This window comes from Lynx canadensis, chromosome A3 (assembly GCF_007474595.2).
Source record: "Lynx canadensis isolate LIC74 chromosome A3, mLynCan4.pri.v2, whole genome shotgun sequence".
Classification (NCBI taxonomy): domain Eukaryota; kingdom Metazoa; phylum Chordata; class Mammalia; order Carnivora; family Felidae; genus Lynx; species Lynx canadensis.
This window is the reverse complement of record NC_044305.1, coordinates 74,026,715-74,049,251: the sequence shown is the minus strand read 5'-3', so window position 1 is coordinate 74,049,251 and position 22,537 is coordinate 74,026,715. Positions and strand designations below refer to the sequence as shown.

Sequence of the window (22,537 nt, the reverse complement as noted above, 5' to 3'; positions counted from 1 at the left end):
ATTACAAGGACTGTGAAGAAATTTGTGAGGTCCATGAGGACTGTGATTTATTCCTCTCTATCATGCCATCACTTAGAAAAGCTACTGGCAGTAAGAATGGGAGGTGGAAGGGTTTGAGAAACTTTGTGAAATCCTTTTGTGTCCATATCACAGAAGTAAAGTCAGGCACACCCAGCAACCAAATGCCACCATGGAAAATGTACCATCTGAGGTAACCTTTCATTTCCTTAGGAGGCAAGTGACAGACCACAATGCTGTAATTTCTCATCTGTTTAACTAAACAATCCCAATCCTGTTGTGCTTATTTGGACCAGAGACATAGAGTGGACGAGTCTGTTCCCCATTATTAATTCACTGAACTGGACTTACGAACAATTTGGGAATGGAGACCATGGCCCATATCATATCAATCACAGATTTTAAACACACACACACACACACACACACACACACACAAGTACCCTAGTTTAATAAATCATAGGCCCTCTGAGAACCCACATGACATCCCATGTGCTGGATGGTATTTCCGAAAGCTCTGAGAAAGCTAAAAATCATACACAGCAAGCAAGTCCCTGTTGAATACACATCTGAGGAGCTGTGCATGCCTTGTTTATTCCAGCAACTTTATGGAATAAATCACACAAAACAAATTAGTTTCAGATGGTAGGATATGAAGAGCTGATGTACAGTATAAAGGAAAGTGAACTCCCACTTTTGACCCAACTACTTCCCATCTCGAGCATCTCAGAATCCAGATGCAATTCATGCTGAAAATGCAATGAAGATCAGAAAGTTAATAATTGGTGAGGATTGGAGATTTCAAAAAGCAATCTATGAGTATTGTTAACTCATTGTATTGTCTTATGATTTTCCGTTGTTTTACGTGAAACTATGGGTAAAATTGAACCTATCCTTTTTTCTTCCCTTCATTATGGGTAGTAATAAAAAATAAATCTCTTTGTGACATTTCTTACCTGTACAGTAATTCCATAACAGATTCAAATCAATACACACTTAAATACCTCACTGCATAGCACACTGGGACAGTCTTTTGTATTCCTGAAAGAGACATAATGTCTTTCCCCCACCTCACCAATCTTTTTTTCTTTTTTAATGTTTATTTTTTATTTTTGAGAGAGAGAGAGACAGCGCATGAGTGGGAGAGGTGCAGAGAGAGAGAAACACAGAATCGAAACCAGGCTCCAGGCTCCGAGCTTTCAGCATAGAGCCGGACACAAGGCTTAAACTCATGAACCATGAGATCATGACCTGAGCCCAAGTCAGACGCTTAACCAACTGAGCCACACAGGCACCCAATCTTTTTTCTTTTTAATTGGCTTAGTAAAATTGACTTGTTTTGATGTATAGTTCTATGAATTTTAGTACATGTATAGAGACATAGAACCACCATTGCTCTTCAGGGTACAGAACAATTTTATCACCCCCTTAATTCTCTGGTGCCACTAATTTATAAACTAGTGCCTTTAACCACTGGCAAACCACTGGTCTGTTCTCTGTCACTATGGTTTTATCTCTTCAAAAATGTCATATAACCTTTGTTCTCATCTAAATGAAACTTTTCACTCATCTAAATGCCATCGAGATTCATCCAAATTGTTGCCTCTCTTAATAATTTGCTCCTTTTTGCTGCTGAGTAGTATTCCACTGTATGAATGTATCACAGTTTCTTTATCCATTCACCCACTGAAGGATACTTGAGTTTTTCTCAGTTTGGGGACAATTATTAATTGAACTGCTATAAAAATCTGTGTACAAGGTTTGTTGTGAACATAAGCTTTCACTTCTCTTGGGTAAATACCTAGGAGTGGAATTACTGGGTCACATGGTACATGTATGTTTGACTTCATAAGAAACTCCCCAACCTTTTCCAGAGTGGCTGCACACAATATCTTTTTCACAAGTAAACTACTAAGACCAGTTAAAAGCGACCCCCTGATAGCTTGCTCATTCACATCTAGGTGATTACAACAATGTTACTCACCATGATGAAATATTGTCCCTAAAATAATCAGAAGCATTTGATTTCATTTTCTTTCTTTTCACTTTTAAGGCATCAATCAAGTTTTTAATACTTTAACATGATGTTTTAAACAAAATTAGATGCTTGAAAGTTGTAGCAATGTAAAGCCTGAGGAATCTACTTTTAAACGAGGAAATTTTAATGAGAGAGGAAGAACTGAGGGAAAGTTTTCATCATAGCTAAGTTTGAGCAATTTAACCCAATGTCATATGTATGAAGTCCAATTTTCAATTCACAAATAAACCTCCCCCTCCCTTCCTTCAAAAACTTCCACCCTAGGCTAATTGCAAAAGAAGAAAACGGAACATGAGCTCCAGCCAGAAAAGATTCACAGCTGCCACTCTTTAGTTGCTACTTTAATGGAAAACACATGTGCAAGATACCACCCAGGAGACAACTGTGCTCTGACAAAAGGAACGTCACCAGAAAATGAGCCACGTGAGAGGACTTATTCTCTTGGATAGGCCGAACCCAGAAAGAAGGTTGATAGTATTGTTCTTATATAAATATGTGCTGGTCCAAAGATGAGATGTGGGACAGAAATTGATCTGTAGCAACCAAGTTGAAAGGCAATGATGTAAATTAGCCCTCAACAATTCTCACTCTACAACAATTTTACCATCAGATTTGAGGAGTTCTTAGCAAAGTTAACATGAGGAGAAATCCTGCAAAGGAATTGGAAGCCAGGGCACAATGATGAGTGCAATTATTAAATAGTACCATTAATACACATTAGTTTCCTCCTATTAGAGATAGCCAGCCAGCACTGTTCCAAGTGCTGTACACATAGCATTATGTGTATATATATATATATATATACACACACACACACACACACACACACACACACATCTATACATCCCTAATTTATAGGGTAGGGATTATATGCATTAGCTTAGGCTTCCATAACAAAATACATAAAATGGCTTGAAAACAGGAATTTCTCAAAGTTCTGGAGAAGAATGAGATCAAGGTGCCAGCCATTTAGACTGATGAGGGCTCTCTTCCTGGTTCGCAGATGACCACCTTCTTGCTATGTCCTCACGTGGTGGAGAAAGAGAGGATGTGAGCTCTCTGGTCTCTTCTTATAAGAAGACTAATCCCATCATGAGGTGCCACCCTCATGACTTTACCAAAGCCTAATTATCTCCCCCTAACCCCAACTCCAAATACTGTCACATTGGAGTTAAGACTTCAATATATGAATGGGGGGGGGGATACAAGTAAGACCATAGCATCCACATTACAAATGAATGATGTTTTGAGAGGTTATGGAGTTTATAATGGATCATTCAGTCAACAATCAGCACTTGAGCTTGAATCCAGGGCTGTCTGATTCTGGAGAATAATATCTACTATTTATTGACCATCCATTAAGGTCTGGGTGAATTTATACAATATCTCTAATCTTCACAGAAAATCTTGCAAGTCAGTATTCTTCCCATTTACAAATATGGAAACTCTGGCCTAACTCAGGAACCATCTGAACCTAATTTATTGCACATAATGTATCCTGGTGCTTCTAAAAGTATGGTCCTCAGACCAGCATCATTGCCATATTTACATGGAAACAAAATAGAAATGCAACTTCTTGGGCCAAACAACAAACCTACTGAATCAGAAATTCTTGGAATGGTGTCTACAATTTGTGTTTCAACATGCCTTCTAGGTGATTCTGGGTCATGTTAAGGTTTGAGATCAATTTGTTCCATAAATTTATTAGAATAATTAATATATTCAAAACTCAATAATAACTGGTATATCTGAGATTCAAATACAGGTCTACTTGGTGTCAAAGCCTTTTTCTAAATGATACTTCCCCATCTCAACCTTATCAAAGGAAGATCTTGAAGACTGAACATTTTAAATGAAGTGTGACTGCAGAGCATAATTCTGAATTCTGCTTTGCCATTATAATGCTAATCAGCTCTCCTACCTACAGTAATATGATATAGGGAAATGTTGGAAGGACAGTCCCTGAGAATTGACAATGATGCATTCCACTGATAAAAAAACACCTTGTGATATAAACTAGGAAACCAAGCTTTGTGAAATTTTAATTTGGGCCTGACAATTTTGTTTCTCATTTAGTGAAAATGAGAAATAAGCTAGTATAGGAAACAGTACAGAACAAAGTTTCTTTTTTTAAAAAGTGAAGCTAATACCCCTTTTATTTTTTTTAAATCATGCTTAATTCATCTGATCAACCACTGCTTCATCTCCATGAAGTTGCTGTATAGTTACACCATTTTTCCTTCTGAGGAACAAGACCATATTGAAAGTCTGGATAGTTTACAGAAAGAGATAGAAGTCTGACTATAATGGAAATGGCTAATTGTCAGAGAGAGGTGAATAAAGGAGCTTGATCTCATGTCAAGGCCTTTTAAAATCATTTGAAAGGCCAAAGCATTTTGATAGAGGTTATTGCCAATGCAATTACGATCACCTACACATGTGATCAGTATCACCTCTAAAGCATTTGATTGAAAATATTAATGAGCATTGCTAGTCCTGCTGTGTTTTACATGTAGTTAAGCTCCTTTAATCATCACAAACATGTGAGGTCAGTTCTAGGATTATTCCCATTTCACAGATGAGGGAATTGAGATATAGATAGGTTTAGTAACTTGCCAGATTAAGCCTATTAAAGAACATTTGCTGGACATTCGTTCAGACACGGATGCTTGACTCTGGATGGATGGGCTCAGTGTTGCTCTGCATCTGGATTCGTTCCAAAGGCCCATCTGTGAGGCTGCCTGACGCCTGGGGTGGGACGGTGCAGCCTTCATAGCGTTGGCACTCCATCTGGATAGAGTGAAGAAGAGCAGCAGTGTGATGCTGCAGCAGATCTGACAATCCCCTCGCTCTAGTGAGAGACCAAAGTGATAAAGGGACAGACTGGGAACTATAATTCTATTGGCCTATTTGTTTTCCACTTGATTCTTTTTTTTTTATTTTTTTAATGTTTATTTTTGAGAGAGAGAGAGACAGAGCATGAGTGGGGAGGAGCAGAGGGAGAGAGAGACACAGAATCCGGAGCAGGCTCCAGGCTCCGAGCTGTCAGCACAGAGCCCCACACAGGGCTCGAACCCACAAACCATGAGATCACGACCTGAGCTGAAGTCAGACGCTTAACTGACTAAGCCACTTAGGCGCCCCTGTTTTCCACTTGATACTTGAAAATAAACCTAGTAATCATTTAGTTTGTGGTTTTCATAACTTCACTGACTCCTAACACATTTGAGTCAATGAGGCGAGGATTAGCATGATCTGTAGACGTTCAAACTTCTCATATGGAAGAGGAATTGAAATCCTTTAAAAACATATCACCAGCCAGCAGAAAGACGTCCGTGTTTTTCTGCTTCAGAGTTGTAAATGGATGTGACTTAAGCCCTAATTGGGAAAGACTGTGTGATTTATAATAGCAGATATTCTTTTAAGTAAACTTCCCATACTCTTTTATTCCATCTACCAAAAACAAAAGCTGTTTTCTGCAGAGCATGTGGAGGTGAAAAGGGCTTTCCAAAGAAATTGTTGTGTGTGATTTTTTATTCTGTCCTGGTTTGGGAAGTTCATCTGAGCCTAAGATCATCGTGTGCAGCTGACAGGAAGTTTGCTTGATGGCTTTTGCCTTTCACACCCCTGCTCCCTTTATCTAAACAGACAGATTTCCCACTTTCATACTTCTTCCCCCCTTCTTCCTTCCGTTCACGCATACCTTCACTCTGCCCATCCACTCTGTTTCTATTCACTGACACCAGAAGGAACCCTCTGGAAAGGGAGGTAAAGGTTCTATAACATCCAGGGGAGGCTTTTAGTGCAGTAATTAATTAATCAATTGTCACTGCAGGCTATGTCCAGACTTCCCAAATTGTGTAGGCTGAGAGCCTCCTATTTTGAGCCCCTCTTTTGCTCCTTTGTAAGCATTTGAGCTCATTCAATGTGCTGGGAGCTCCAGAAAGAGCCAGGACCTATTCCTTGCCCTTAATGAGCTCATGCTTGCCTGGGTAGAGGTGAGTGGGTTTATGGGTAACAAAGCTCTCCCTAGTTTATCTGAACCCAAATAGATTCATTTACAGGGCAATTTCTCTTAAAACCCTGTATGAAGAAGGTCCTGTCAGGCATCAAATTCACAAATCTCCTGGGTCGAGAATGGTAAGATTTCTGGTGTAAAATGATGAGTTTGGGAATCAGACCCATTTAAGTCCAAATCCCAACTCTGCCTTGGACAAGCTACTGAGTCTCACAGCGTCTCAGTTCTCTGTACTATAAAATGGGAATGAAACTGGCCTCAAGAGTCTGCATGAGGATTAAGTGAGAAAATGTCATACAAAGCACCTGGCATAATTCCTAGCACACAATAAAGGTTTGTTTCCCTTTTCTTTTTCCTCCCTTCTTCCCAGACCTCACAGGAAGAGGGGTGTGGCCTCTTTAATGAGAGGACATGGAAGAGGCTTTAATAATATCAAACACTTCTATATCACCTGCTACGTCCCAGGCACCATTCTAAACTCCTTACATATTTTAACTTCCCCCCAAAATGCTATGAGATAAGCACTATTATTATCATCTCCACTTCATAAGTGAGGAAACCAAGGCACAGAGATGCCAAGTAACTTGCCAAGGTCACACACACTGTGATTCATACCCAAGTTATCTAGCTCTTAACCATCATGCTATCAGGAGGCAGATCATGAGAAAAAAGCTAACTGCGGCTGGAATCTGAGTACACAAACCAGCAGTCCTCAGATAATGGGCTCTATTTGTTTGGCAGTGTTTTAAAAATCAAGACAGTCCACATTAGAGCCTATATTTCTGACTTCTCGCAAAAAAAGTTGGAAGATCTGGCAATATGCAGCCATCCTTGTGGCAATAAGCCACTGACTGGTGACTACTCTCTGGACTAAACACATTTTCTCTAGTTCAGCACAGTTACCAGTGTTCACAGTTTTATTAGGTAGGCCCAGCTTCACTTCTGACCTGCACATGCATTTGAGCTTGTGATCCAGAATTAGGCAATGCACTAAACATACTCTTGTCCATAAAGATACAAGAACTATGTTCAATAATGTACACCTAATGGTCAAAATATTTGAATGACATGAAAGCACAAATGAATGCAGAAAAGAAGTCTGAGTAAGAAGCAATCAACAATCAGGTTCAAATCACAACCACTTATTTAAGTGTGGATTGGCCTTTGAGCCATATGTGCAAGACTGTACACATTTCCACACCTAAACCAAAAGCAAAAAATGCAGGTTTTCTTTTAGGCCATAGGGCTAAGAACCATTTGCCTTCAATGTTAAAAACATCCTTCTTTGTTTGGCATATCTGGATAAGGTAGCTTAAATTTTCATGTACTACTTAATTCAAGCAATAACTTCTAACTCATTTTCTTCTTTTAGCTCTTTGGGCCTTGGTGATTGGCACGATCTCGGAGAACAGACAGGTATATAGCAAAACTCTCCTAGAAACCTGGAAAATGTGGGGAGGAAAAGGCATGGAACCTTCTCTGTATAAGCCTATGAGAGAAAAGGAATCACTTCAATTTACAAGGAAAGAAACTGAGACTAAAGAGCTATCCAAGACCATATAGCCAGCTGACCCAGCATATTCTGAGCTGAGTCTATGTTCTTTCTAAGACTTAATACTACCTTTCTCAGAGTCTATCAACCTAAAAATCATGTTTAAAGAAGTGATCTATGGTATCACCATTTGTACCAAAATGATATCACACACCCTGTGTGATATCTTCCTAACAAATCTATCTTTGCCCAAGAGGGAGTTCTAATATTACTCATCAATAACCCTGGCTTTGTAACATCTGAATTTTTTTTGTTTTACCTTCTCAGTTTTATTAAACTGAGATCAAAATAAACCTCATTTTTTTTTTACCAGTTTATAATCATTTTATTATGAACCTGCAGTAGGGCTTATTATTTACAAATCACTAAGTGAAATTTTTAAAAACCATTTTCTTCCTCTAATCTCTCCCATCCTGCTTTCTTAGAAGTACACAAAGCATTTCAACCACTCCCAAATTCCCTCTTGATACCCTTAATGATTCTGAAATATTTTGTTATTCCCCAAACACCGCCCTAAAGACAAATCATTGGACTCCAGGCTCTTTACACTGCCAAGTTGAATAGAATTCAAATGTTCTATCTAACTAGACTCTAACTTACAACAAAGACACATATAGTAGATGATGTGTAAGATATTCCAAAAATACCAAGGCAACAGGAAAAAAATCTCTGTCATCAAGAGGTCCTCCCAGAATTTCTTGTAATCTGAAATAATAATTTCTATCAGGACCCTGTAACCTGGTCCTACCACATATGTGTATATCCTAATACACTAATAACATAAGTCATCTTTCATCCTAGTAATGTATAACTCAAGATTTCTCAATTAATATTACAAAATTTATTATTGTTTCTGTAAACATGAGAGCATGCACAAAGACTTGAGGAGGAAAAAAAAAAACAAGGAAAATAAAAATATCCTGGTAAAATAAAAATTTTAAATAAAATTTTAAGTCATTTAAAATACAACATTGTTTTTTAATTAAACCATTCCACAGCATGGCATAAATGTGAAAATAGGATGCAGAAAGACGTTTTCCAAAATAATATGGGACCCACTAGAAATTTCTTTTATGTTAAAAAAAAGTGGTCCATGGAAGAACAGTTTTCCAATTGACCAAAGCATAACCAGGCATCTCTTCCACTAGAAGTTTCATCAAAAGACACACTTCCCCTTACCTCAAAGTTTCAATTCCAGAACCACTTCTTGCCCAAGTTTACTGGGAGTTTTTTTAAACTTTGAGATAATCTCACTTAGAAGATCTTTGGAGGCATGTAAAGTTTAAGGTAAATTCTCTTACTATTTTCAGAAGCATATGAACAAAAAAGCAAACTATGTAAAGCTCCATAAAAAATGATTGAATTTTTTTTTCCAACTGTAAGCTCCTTGAAGATAAGGATTCTCCTTTTCTTCCATCACTGTTGTATTACCTGCATCTAAAATAATGCAGAGCACATAGAAGATACTTAATAAATTCAGTGCTTACATTAATAACCTGAAAAATTCTCTGCAGCCCTGCAATTTTCAAAGGTTTCATCATACAGTTTTCCATGGCTCTTCAGTTCACTAACCATAAAGCCACCTGACCTGAAAGAAACCCCAGAGACCGAACAGTAATTTGCTCTGTCCATTAACTCACAGATTTATAGAGTTTTAGAGCTATTGGGATGTTGGAACCTGCCTTTGAACTCTTTTCTTTAACATAAAAGGAAAGTGAGGTCTAAGCTCTCAGGTTAAGTGACTTAGCCTTTATTATCCAGCTGAGAGGTGCCAAAGCCCATCTTGTTATTTCCTATACCTGCCTCTTCACTTCCCAAAAAAATACTTGTAGACTTGAGGATTTCATCTTTAATACCCTCCCAGAAATCGCACATGGTTTCCCCTTAAGCCGTGGTGGAATGGGCCACAATTTTAATATAATGTACCAATAGCCAGGGGTTTTGCTCAACTGAAAAACAGGTGTTTGACTGACTTGCAGGGTCTTGCTTTGGGGGAAAGATCTGTTGAGTCCACCTGAAAACCTTAAATGTTTTAATACTCTTACATTACTTCATGAATAGCTCAGGGGCTGAGGGTGGGGCAGATATTGTTGTTTCCTGTCCCTCATGTATTGAGACAGAGGAGCAAAAACTTCAATTTGGCCACAAGAGGGCAGCTACAACATTTCCTCCTTGATTTTTGCAGTTCTAACCCAAGGACAAACGTTATTTCAAGGGCCCAGCCTGCCATAGATCACTGATAGCAACTTTCAACCGAATCCTCAATATGTCACAAAACATTCTTTCACGGTGTTTCTTGGGACTTTTTTGTTTTGTTTTTAAACAAATTATTTTCCAACTTCTTTCCAGATCTAGAGAGCCCTCTTTTAGAACTCTGTGCCAAGATGACCATCTACAAAGATCTTTGGAGACCAATAAATCATTAGGCTAATTTGGAAACCCACAGAAGAGGTTTTATTTTAATTATGCTTGACCCCAGATAAAAATAAAAACAATAATGATCATTTGATTCCTCTACACTTAATAAAGCTTGTCCTGAGTGCTTTCCAGGATTTGCCAAGTATTTACCCCATCTCACAGCCATCATTCGTCATTCTCATTTTTGTGATATCCTGAAATCTTTCAAGTCAAAATTTATTGTGGAATTTTATCACTGTTAAACAGTGGGAGGTCTGCAAACAAAAATCAGAGATTAGTGATAGCTAAATTCCGTATCCTTGTAGTTCTACACAAACATAAAGTCAAGTTTATTTCATTTTTTAGATGAATAGAGTTGAGAATTAATTTGAAAAGTAAATGCTAGGTTACATTTTTAAATGTGTGTGTGTGCATTTGTGTGTGCATGTGTGTACTCACTAATAATTACTGATAATAACTACATAGGATGTGTACTACTTTGAATTTGTACACAGGTAGGTATTTCCTTCAAGTTTTTTGAGGGGTTTTCCCTAAGCATCCTATTTTAAATTGTAGTCCCTCCCAATTCCCACATATTCTATCCCCATTCCCTGCTGTATTTTTCTCTATGACATTTATCAACATCTGTCATACTTTTTATTTTACTTGGTTTCTGTAAGTCTCCTCTTCCAACGCCCTCTCCCCAACTGGAGCAAAAGCCCTATGACAAAGGAAATTTTGTCTCTTTTGTCTATTGCCATGTTCTCAAAGCTTGAACAGTGCTTAGAACATCATAAGTACTCAGTAATTCAGCAGCTTGGTGAAATCACACACACACAAAAATGGGAACATGTTACTACAAACTGGCATTTTAAAATCTTCAGTAGTGCCTAATTTGTACTACATTTAAATAGACCGCCTTTAAATAGATATAACCTACTTAATCAGAATTGAAGCATATTTCTTAAGCAGGTATCTTAAACAATACTTGGGTTCACAATTATTGCTGAGAGTACCCTCTTGTCCCAGAAGTCAATTAAACCAGGACTGAATTCTCAGTGAACTTGATCCTTTAAGAGATATCACAGCATCACTTGAGCAAAGCAGTGGCATAAGAAAAGGAGCAATAAGGGGTTCATAGTTCTAGTTCTGCCCTGGCCATTAGTTAAACAGGAGTAAGGCAGTTCATTTAAACTGTTAGTGCCTTAACATATCCATCCAAGAAAATGGGTATAACACCATCCCAGTCTATATCAAAGAATTTTGGAGTCTCATGAAATAGTGAAATGTGAAAGTATTTTGGTAAGTATGGAGTATTTTTCAAGTGCAAGATGATCTTAAAATCAGTGTTTCTTGCTCTCTGCTATGTAATGCCAACATTTGGTGTGGTCAAAGAATTATATATGATGGTTTAATAGACAGTTATAGGCTAGATGCAGTTCTCTCAGTCAAGAGACATTTGTCAGGCCCTCCTTGGTACCCAGCCCCCAGACCTTCTTCTTGCCACAGCTGGGCATATTTGGCCCTGGCCTCTCTACCCCATCCTGTCTCCAGGATACATTCTGATCAAAACAGAAGGCATTTAAGGGAGCTCTGGCCCCATAACAAGGAATTCACACATGTCACAGTATTCAGTCCAGCCCTGATCATGTGCCCCGATGCTGGTAACTAGGTATCTTCCTTCTTTTCCCAAGACAACCAGATCAGGAATTCACCTCCTCTTGGAAGTATTTTCAAGAGGCATTTGTCTTAATCCATTCAGGCTGCTATAACAAAATCTTTTAGACCAGGTGGCTTATAAACAACAGAAATTAATTCTTCATAGTTCAAGATCAACATGCTGGCAGGTTTAGTGTCTGGTGACAATGTACTTCCTGGTTCATAGCTGTCTTTTCATTATGTCTTCACATGGGGTCTCTCTCAGAAGGATGCAAATCCCATTCATGAGGACTCCACCCTCATGACATAAGCACCTCCCAAAGGACTCCCACCTCCAAATACTGCCACAATGGGGAATGGGTTTCAACATTTAATTTGGGAAGACACAAATATTCAATAAATATTGCTGAATGAATGATAAAAGGCTTTATGCCAGTGTTCCCCTAGGTTTAGAGCTCTGCCAGGCACTTGCCAATATTCCCCTCGTATACAACACCTCTTACCTGCTGTCAGATTCTCTGATGCTGGCTGACCAATTAGCACTCAACACTAATGAGGTTCACTTCTTCCTCAACTCCTACCACTTTATTTAACCACCTTTGGGATTTGTCACTGATTCCAGTCGACTCTATAAAGTCAACTGCTTGCCTTGTATGTTCTTGGCTGCCATACCCAGGCCACCATGTTCTATTGCCACCCTGTACTCCCTCAGGACATCTATAGTGGTTCATGTCATCAGGGCCTGCCTCTCTTGGTTCCTGATGCAGCTCATGGCTTACCCCAGACTGAATGACCCTCACTACAGTTAACTGAAAGGATGCTATTTAGTCATGCCTATCATGGGTAGAGCCCTGGGAGTACACAAACAGGGAAAGCAATGTCCAACCTTGAAAAATGCTATGTTCCAAAAGTTTGTTTGTAAATAGTTTCTCTAGCACTTGAGAATGCATTTCCCAGGTCTTCATAGACAATTCACTTATTTTAATAGTCATTCCTTCAAAAATATTCATTATCTCCCTACTTTGCACTAGTCACTGCTCTTGGCACAGGGAGACAAAGAGAAATGAGACTCAGTCCCCCATTTCCAGAAGTTCACAAAATAACAAAGGAGACAGTGGTAGAAGTAAATAATATATATGCAGTTCAGCTTGTGTAAAAATAGAGGAATGTCCACAGCACAGCAAGGACAAGAAAGAGAAGGTGATCCCTCTGCATGGGCAGATCAACAAGGTTCCACAAAGAGACATTCCTGATGAGGCCTAAAGAATGAGGAAATGTGCACCGGGCAGATGAGTGGAGAAGGGTGTTCCTGGTATGTGATTGTCAAGCTGCCAGGCCAACACCCAAGTGTCAATTTAACCCCTAATGTAGCTCTGCCAATGCCACAGCACTGTCAGAGACAGAAAGGGAACAGGTTTTTGTAGGATGGTCTAGGAAAATGTGTTTCTGTTGGGAGATAAGTTCTAAAACCTTCAATAAGACAAAATTGGTCCTGGGCTCATACCAACACACACACACAGACACACACACACACACACACACACACACACACACCATCACCACCACCACCACTCATCATGTGGGACAAGAAAGAAAAGCAATTCAGTGACAGAAACAGTAATTCTTGCACTTTTACTTTCTTGCAAAACACGAGCTGAGTGCAAGGTCATGAGTAAAGCTTGTTAGAGACTACACATAATACACAGGTCCGTACCCCCAGGAGTTTAACAACTAGCTGTATAGGCAAGATTCGTGCATGTAAAGTAACTAAGAGCCCAAGGCAGTAGCTGCCAAAAGAATGACGCATGCTATAAGCACCGTACTTCTAGCCATCACTGCTTTCTTCAGAGAATAATTCAGTTTAGTTCAACAAGTGTTTTATATTAAATGCCCACTACAGGTCTGTTGATGATGTAAGGCTGCATTCTGAATTTCACAAGCAGCATCCACCAGGTTCTGTAAATGCAAATAAGTTTTCCTCCCAAAGGTATTGGGTTAAGTCAACTCTGGAAAGACTCTGAGGGGGTGGGGCACTAATTAATAAGAATTCTGTTTTACTCAATACAGGAAACCCATCAACACTGAGTAGGTATGAGAAAAAATTTCCCACCAGCCGGAGCTGTCCGAATTAGAATGAACCGCCTTGGGAGGTAATAAGTTTCCCGTCAGGCTAGATAATTAGTTGGCTGTAATTTGTAGAGGTGACTCAGGCATTCGATGACCACTAGGCTCCCTTCCAATCCTGTGATTGTGTGAACTTTTGCAGCTCCTATTTGATAGCACAATAGACGAGTCTGGGAACCCACACCACACAACAGCCACAATGTTGAAGATTAGCCATGGGTTAGGCTCATTCAGGGCACCAGAGCCCAGAGTGAATAGTGATAAGGAAACAGAGAAAATGGGAACGTGTAACTTTTACCAAGAGCCTAACCAAACTGCTGAGGTCAGAGTGTCTGGGAGAGCCTCAGAACACCAAAACTCATTAGTACTGAAAGGAGATAATGGCTATTGGACAAGGAGCACCCCAAGACAAAGTACGAAAAATATAGCCCATTGGAGAATACACGTAGGACTCTAGAGTATTTTGAAAGTATCATCTGATGCAGGCTTTCCTGGTCCCCACACTGAGGGGCCTTCCTGGACATTAAGGCATCAAAATTCTTGGGAACATTTAAGCAGAGGTGTTGCTAGAGATGTGCCCAGGAAGAGAGTATCTCCAAAGTGACACAGCAGGGGGTGGACAAAGCAAAGTTATACAGGCCTCCTGGCTGAAATATGTAGGCACAGGATGGTGGGTGTAAAAAGAGAGGCAACAGTTTGAAGGTCCTAGAAACCAGGAACTAGCTGTTTAAAATCCTGATGTCACTTGACACATCAGGACAAATTGCAAAGAATGTAATTCACTGAACTCCAGGTTTCCTGTATCTAAACAAGGTAATTGCATTGATGTGGGCATGATAGGAAACGCAGTATGGAGTAAGAAAGTACCCTATTTAACTAATTCTAGGCTCTGTGACTGAGGCAGTTTCATTCCTATGAGCTTCAGAAAAGAGGACAGTGAAAGAGAAGACTTTCATGAAGTCCCTTCCAGCTCTAAGATCTGTAATCTCAATGCGCAAAGGAGAACATCTTATAGCTGAAGAAAACAGAAAACAGGTCATCACAAAATATGCTGGAAGAAACTAAATAAAGCAAAAACCGTGATTCCTGAATTTTGATCTGTGACCTCTTTTTTTTTTTTTCCTTTTGGGATTAAATTGTGGTTTAAACAGTTAAGCCAAATGAATGGAAGTGAAATCAACATACCACACACCAGCAGCATTCTTTTTTTTTTTTTTTTTTCGGGGAAGGAAAACATGTATGTGCTATTTGATTGTGTAGGAAAGATCAATCTACAAAGCTTCCAGAGACAAAGTTCCACTAAATCAATAAGGGTTCTGCCCAGTGCCCAGGGAAACCCACCAAGAGGAGCCAAATTATTTCTTTTTTTAAAAAAAGCTATCAACTTAACATTACAAATCATTTGCTATTCCCAAGAGAATCGCCTGGTATTGCAAAACTTGATAATTACTGATTCATGACTGATTTAGGAAAAACATGGGCTTAAGTAATCAGGCCAGAGCCCTGCTGCTGACCGCAAAGCTGGCAGGAAACCTATCCTTTCTTTCATCATTCCTTTTATGAATGTTTAACATTCTACAAAATTTAGCTTTCAACATATTAATAGTGGTTTGGTTTCCCCAAAAGACTACAGAACATACAGTTGCATGTTATCAAGCACCTATATGTTCTCTTTTATTCAAGTATCACAAACCAGAAACTCAGGAAGCTATGAAAAAAGTGATTTCAGAAATCAGACTTGGTAAGACATGAGTTGTTTTCTGTAATGTATCAGATCTTAGACTCTTTGAAAGAATTCTGCAAACACATAAACATCCCTTCCATGAACTGACACTATGATCTATATAAGCTAGCAAGAATTTAATTAATGTTTTGAGCTGACCTTACACACCACAAGCGACACATGCCTACGTTCAGGTAATATATGTTTCTCTCAAAAAGTTTTGCTGAAGAATCACTTCATTTGGTGAGCAGATAACAAGCACATGATAAAATGTTCATCTGCACATGCCTGTGGGAAGACGATTTCTGTGAGGATATGTGAACCCCATATCTGCAGAGAGAAAGCTATTCCCTCTCTGTTGGAACTGCTTTTCTGCTTAAAATTAAGAAATTAAGAATATTTTCTTTTCTGCAGAGGAATTACAGAGAAATCCAAGCCAAAATACTGTCCCACAGATTCAAACAGACTGCCTCTAAAACCATATCAAATTCTCTTCTCAGATCTTTCTTTTTCTGAGATTCTGCTTTCCAAGTAAACATGCTTTTGTTAGTGAAAGGCGAACCCTTGTCATCAACTTCGTTTCTACTATCAGTCCTTAAACACATGTATCACGAAAAGTATCAGAATTGTAGGTTTATTCACTGACACACACCATCAGTGTTCTCGGAGGAAAACAATCAAGTATTTAAAGAGCAGAAAATTTAAGTAAACATTTTAGCAGGGCTGTGGTAAATAGGGACTCTTATAGATTGCTCGTGTGCATGTTGGTAGAACTCTCTCACAAGCAACTTGACAAGACATATTAAGGTTTTAAATATTTATACCTTGGATCCAAAAAGTCCTTTTTGGGGAATGTATCATTTAAAAAAATCTAGACTAATGTAAAGCTTTGTGCACAAAGATACTTACTGCAGCATTATTTATAACAGAAAAACATAGAAACAACTCATGTTGAACTTAAGAAAATAGTTAAGGAAAAATTAATATAACCTCTCAACAGAATACTATGAAGCCATAAGAAATATTTGTTAACATCAGTAATGACATGAAAATGCTTATATCATACTAAATTTAAGAGCAGAAGACAAACATATATTACCAATACACATAGATAAAAAAAAAACACTTGCTTTTAACTATGCTTATAAGAACAATAAATGTAGAAAAAATGAAAAGATTGGGTAATTTTTTTCTCCTTTCACCTGTTCTATATCTTCCAAATTTTCTTCAATGAGCTCCTTTAGGAAACATTTTAAATAAAATAAGAGGGACAAAACAGGCACAGATTAGAGTTAATGCTCAATATTCCTGACCAAAATTAGATTAGGCCTGAGGGAAGTCAGATGTGGAGAAGGGATTTTGGTGGTATTAATATGTATTGAATTAACTCATAATTAATTCATTCAATAAATAGTTATATAAATTGACTGTGGGAGGGAGGAAGAGAATCACAGAAGTCATAGTTAAACCAAAAGAATCATGTAGCCCACATTATGCAGCAGCAGGAAGAATGAACCCTGGGGAGACCAAGATGTAATTTAAGAACTGGAATAATATAGCAGCAGAGAATTCATAGGAAGAGAAACTTTCAACAAAGCAGAGAAGTTCAGAAATGTTAACGCTGCAGAGATGCAGGGAAGTCAAGGAAAATGAGGAGGAGGGAAAAGGCACTGGATTTAACAAGTTAAAGGCTAATCAGGAAAGTAAGGAGAGAATCAAATCCCAGAGGGTGAGTGGTGAGGAAATGGAGGCAGTAAGTGCAAAGAGAGATGGGAGGGGGTGGCAGACTAGACACAGGGTAAATTGTTCTGTCCTTTACAGAATAGGGAGACCAGTGTGAGTTTGGAGGCAAGAGAGGGAATGGATGACCCTGAGAGACAGAAGATTTGAGATGTGGAAATAACCCAGAACCATTCTGCTCCCTGCTCAGCCACAACAGTCAGAGGCTGACCACATACCTGCATCCAGCACAGAAGTATACTTCAGATTGGTTCTAAATACCTTTGGGACTCTATCTCGAAACCATCTCTTGACACAAATTGTCTCTTCTGATGAAACCATGCTTGCACTCATCCACACCTGCACTCACGTGGCTCTTCCTTCCCTTTGGGACTTTTCCTTCTCTGCCTCTGTCACAGGTCCCCAGCTACCCTCAATTGCCAGATTCCAGGGTCCATCCCTAGTCTTTGTATTAGTCTCCTAGGACTACCACAACAAAGTGCCACAAACTACGTGGCTTAAAACAACATAAATATACTCTCTTACAATTCTCGAGACTGGAAGTCTGAAAGCAAGGTGTCATCAGGGCCTTGCTCTCTCTGAAGCTTTTAGGGGAGGATCCTTCTTTATCCCTTCCTAGGTTCCTGGCAATCCTTGGCATCCCTTGGTTTACATAAGCATGACTCCAATCTCTATTTCTGTCTTCACATGGCCTTCTCCACCATCTCTGCTTCTGTTTTTCTTCTTAAAAGGACATGAGTCCAGGAGCCCAGGTGCCTCAGTCGGTTAAGTATCCAACTCTTGACATTGGCTCAGGTCATGATCTTGCAGTCATGAGATCAAGCCTCGCATCAGGCTTTACACTGACAGTGCAGAGCCTGCTTGGGATTCTGTCTCACCCTCTCTCTCTGCCCCTCCCCTGCACATGAATGCTCACTCTTTCCCTCTCTCTCAAAATAAATAAACTTTAAAAAAAGAAGAAGAAGAAGAAGACTAGTCATTGTATTAGGGTTCATCTTAGTCCAGTATAACTTCATCTTAACTAATGACATCATAAACGACCCTATTTCCAAATAGAGCTATATTCTGAGATCCCAGGTTGACATGAATTGGGTGGGGGAGGGAATACTACTCAACTCAGTACAATTCTGAACCGTTCCTCAGACAATGGCCATTCCAGTGTGGTCTCATCTATTTCCAACCCATCTAATCTCTGCTCATGACTGTGAAATCTGTATCCTCAGCTGTAATCACAACCCCACTTCCCAGGCCTGTATTTCCCATTGCCAACTGGACACAGATGAGCAAGAAATCCATGGGCCCTTTACACAAAATATGTCCACTTCCAAAAGAGAAGTGCCTCCTATGGTTTATGTTTTAATTCATGATAAATTCATCTGGTCTTCTAAGTGAAAAGCTTTAACATTATCTTCAACTTTCTCTTCTTCCTAATCTCCTCCCACCACATCAGATCAGACAATAGCCATTATGGATTCCATCTCACAAACATTGTTCAAATTTGATCTCTTCTTTCCATCTCTACTACTAAGGCTTCAGTCTTACTGGGCTCTCAACCTTTCCTTAAACTACTCAGGCTACCAAATAAGTTTAACTCACTGAAATATTATAGAGCACCTACCATGTGATGGTGCTACCTACCAAGTGATAGATACCAAAGGGGTTAAACACAACCTTGCCCTGTGTAGCTTTCAATCTTAGCTGGTCTCCCAGCCACAGGCTTAATGAATTTTCTTATAGGAAATAAAATCTGATGTCATGCTGTGACTTAAAACTCTCTTTTGACTCCTTTATTCTTCAAGATGAAACATAAGACCTCCCCTTATCATAAGAGATGTTTCACAATTTGCTTTCCCAGGTGCCACAACCCTCACCCCCAGCCTTTTGTCACTGCCATGGTGGCTTCTTTTCCTTTCCAGATCCATGCTTAGGAGGAGTGCTTTCTTTGATCTACTATGCGTTTCTTCCTTCTGCACCCTGAGAAGCCCCTACCTACCTCTAAAGTGCAATTCAAGGGGCACCTGGGTGGCTCCGTTGGTTAAGCATCCGACTTTGGTCAGATCATGATCTCATAATTCATGAGCTTGAGCCCTGCGTCAGGCTCTCACTGACAGCTCAGAGCGTAGAGCCTGCTTCAGATTCTCTGTCTCCCTGTCTCACTTCCCCTCCCCCATCCGTGCTTTCTCTCTCTCTCTCTCTCTCTCTCTCTCTCTAAAAAATAAATTAAAAAAAAAATAAAAAATTTTTTCTTTAAAAATAAGGTACAATTCAAATGACTCCTCCTTTCTTACTTCCCATCAGAATCTAACAGTCCCTGTGCCCTGACAGGACTTTGTTCCAATCCTTATACAAGCACATTTACCACATTGTATTGAAATTTATCTTTTTACCTGTTTGTCTCCATCACTACACCGTGAACTCACAGAGGACTAGTACCAGAGAATACTCATTTATCTTGGTCTAAATGAATGTGGCTATGAATGCACCCTGTCCTCTGCTTATCTGAATCCTACTCAAGCTTCCAGGCTTGACTCAGTCCCAGCACTTTCAAAGACTTTTTCAGGGCACTCACTCCAGGCAGTGAGTGTCTCCCTCTTACACCACTTACCTTCTGTATCACCAGCTTGACATTTACAACACGATGCTTTGAACTATTAAATATCTCTGTTTTCCCTCCTACTGCACTTCAAAGCTCCTTTTCTAAACTTTACTTCAATATTTACATGGTTGAAGGTATTCCTTAATATTGGCTGATTTGGTAGATCTTTTAGGGGATGGAATTTTGGAGGAAGTGAGTGGGACACAGAACAGGTAGTGGTTTTAGCTTATGGAAATATAGAGTATATTTCCTCCCGCTAAACTAAACAGTTGAAAGGGAAGAAATAGAAAAATGATAAAGGAGAATACAAAAGTCCTGAGTAAGAGAGCCTCAATCTTATAAAAATAATCATGAAAAATTAATATACTAAGCTAAGTATGCCACACAAATGTTAAATGCAGCCAAGCAAAAACAAAGCAGAAATTACCATGAACAAGTAGATAAAGAGATGGCAAGAGTATGTGTAACTTATATACAATGGAACATATCATATACACATTTAACTTGTGTAAAGTTACCTCTAGAGACTTGATAGGAGAGGGTGAGGGAGAAAGAGCTATAAAGTGTGGACAATTCTGTCACCTATTCCAGTAAAGGAGCAAGTGATGCGGAACCAGTCAGATGCTCTCCCCACGCACCCCTCATTGTATAAGCAGCTCATGATGCTGAGGCTGATTTTGGGGCTTTGAATACAAATTCAAGCCAGGTTCCTTAAGGATCTGTTTATACAGTAAACAAAACACTAACTGAACAGAACTTGCTAAGAGAGAATATGTGTCGGTATCCAGTGTAGTACCTATTTATGACTATATATAGTGAAATTATGAGCGATTTAAGAGACTTTCAAAAATATGCACTTCACATAGTTTTTATATTGTGTATTGACTTTGGCACGTCTCCCCCAAGTAAGATGTGACTCCATGGGCTAAGTCATATATCCTCTACTGATACTTAACCTCCATTAGAAGCACTTACAGTACATGCTGTTTGCACTGTTTATTTTCACAGTTAGTCATACGCTGTCTTAGGCCGCTATTTAATTGCCAAATGCTCAGATGTAAATATGATCACCTCATCCAGACTGTAAGCTGTTGACAGTAACCACATCTTAAAATTTTATACCCCACAGTGTGCAAGGCACAGTACCATGGAAAAAAGTGTTTAATTATTGACAGGTCACTTTATCAACATCACTGTCTCTATAGGCAAACTCAGAGTCTAAAAGATAACCAAATGTGTGATTTTCATATTCTCTATTGTGCCTTCTAGGGTACATTTAACAGCAGTAAAAAAAAAATTTTAAAAACCTGGCAGGAGGGGAAAAGCCCTTGTTTGATCCAAAAAATTTTTTTTAATTTTTTTAATGTTAATTTATTTTTGAGAGAGAGAAGGAGACAGAGTGCAAGAGGGGGAAGGGCAGAGAGAGAGGGAGACACAGAATCCAGAGCAGGCTCCAGAATCTAAGCTGTCAGCACAGAGCCCGGTGCTGGGCTCGAACTCAGGAACTGCAAGATCATGACTTGAGCCGAAGTTGGACACTTAACCAACTGAGCCACCCAGGCACCCCCAAAATTATTCATTAAATATTAAATAATTGACTGTTATAGTCATTTGGGTAAGAATGAAGAGGTTCAGTATAAAAAAGGTAATAAAAAATATATTGTCATCAGCAATATTTTCTAGGGAGATAATAAAAAAAATCATTTGGGAAAGATGCCTGCCTTTATTAGTGGCCTGGGAGGGAACATCAAATCAAGCTAAGATCCACCCACTCCTTGAGAGAAAATAGAAAACAACAGAGCAAAATCTCGCAGGATTAATCAACAAAATATAGATATATGAAGAGATTAATCAGGATTTCTTCAGGTTTAACTAAATTATTATGTATCATTTCTAATTTAAAAACAACATTTTTAAAGTAAAATGAGGCTTTTGCTTCTGATTCCTGACATGCTATTTCCTTAACTCCTTTCGTTTTATTAATATAACTGTGTCCACAAGGCAGCAGGGATCCGATGAAGATTGAGCAATTACTTAGTGTCATGGGATTATAAAGATAAGCTATTTGGATAATTTAAACTAAAAAAAAAAAATAACTCTCCTTTATCTCCTGGGTGGTTTTGGTGACCTGGGTTATCCAGATAATTTGGCCAACCTACACTTCATATTACCATAGTAGATATTTTAAATGTGCTTCTCACACTAGAAAATTATTTCAAACTGTTTTCAACATGTTCTGTGATAAAGAGATGTGAGGTTAAATATCACCCCAGTTAAAAAGTAAGTTTGCAGCTATTTTTACTGTATTGGTCAGCTAGCTCTTTTTAACTCTTGGGTCAAAGTTTTTGGACATTAAAACAAATAAATTCACTCTGTTTTTTCAAGCATAAATGATATGCAATAAGCCTCAGAGAACAGAGGTTACTCATTTGGGTTATGTTTTACTTTCTTGCAAACACATACTCATGCTCAATTGAACTGACTCCAAGTGATTTTTAAGTATTAAAGGTGAACACAGCCCTCCTTTTTCAAGGATATTTTGGGCAACTGTCATGAAACAAAATGCAAATCATTAAAAAAAAAACCCTGATGTTAAATAAAAAAGTACTAGTTAAGAAATCACTCAAAGTTAGGCTCACATAAAAACAAACTAAAATTGATGATGGGTAAGC

General features: G+C 38.9%; 1 long non-coding RNA gene across 1 annotated transcript; it reads left to right on the top strand.

The window, feature by feature from the left end:
* Window positions 1-1,916: 1,916 nt before the first annotated feature.
* On the top strand, window positions 1,917-10,115 carry LOC115510599. Its single transcript, XR_004343400.1, has 3 exons — window positions 1,917-2,479; window positions 7,447-7,490; window positions 9,976-10,115. It is a non-coding gene; the product is annotated as an uncharacterized LOC115510599 (long non-coding RNA).
* Window positions 10,116-22,537: the final 12,422 nt, after the last annotated feature.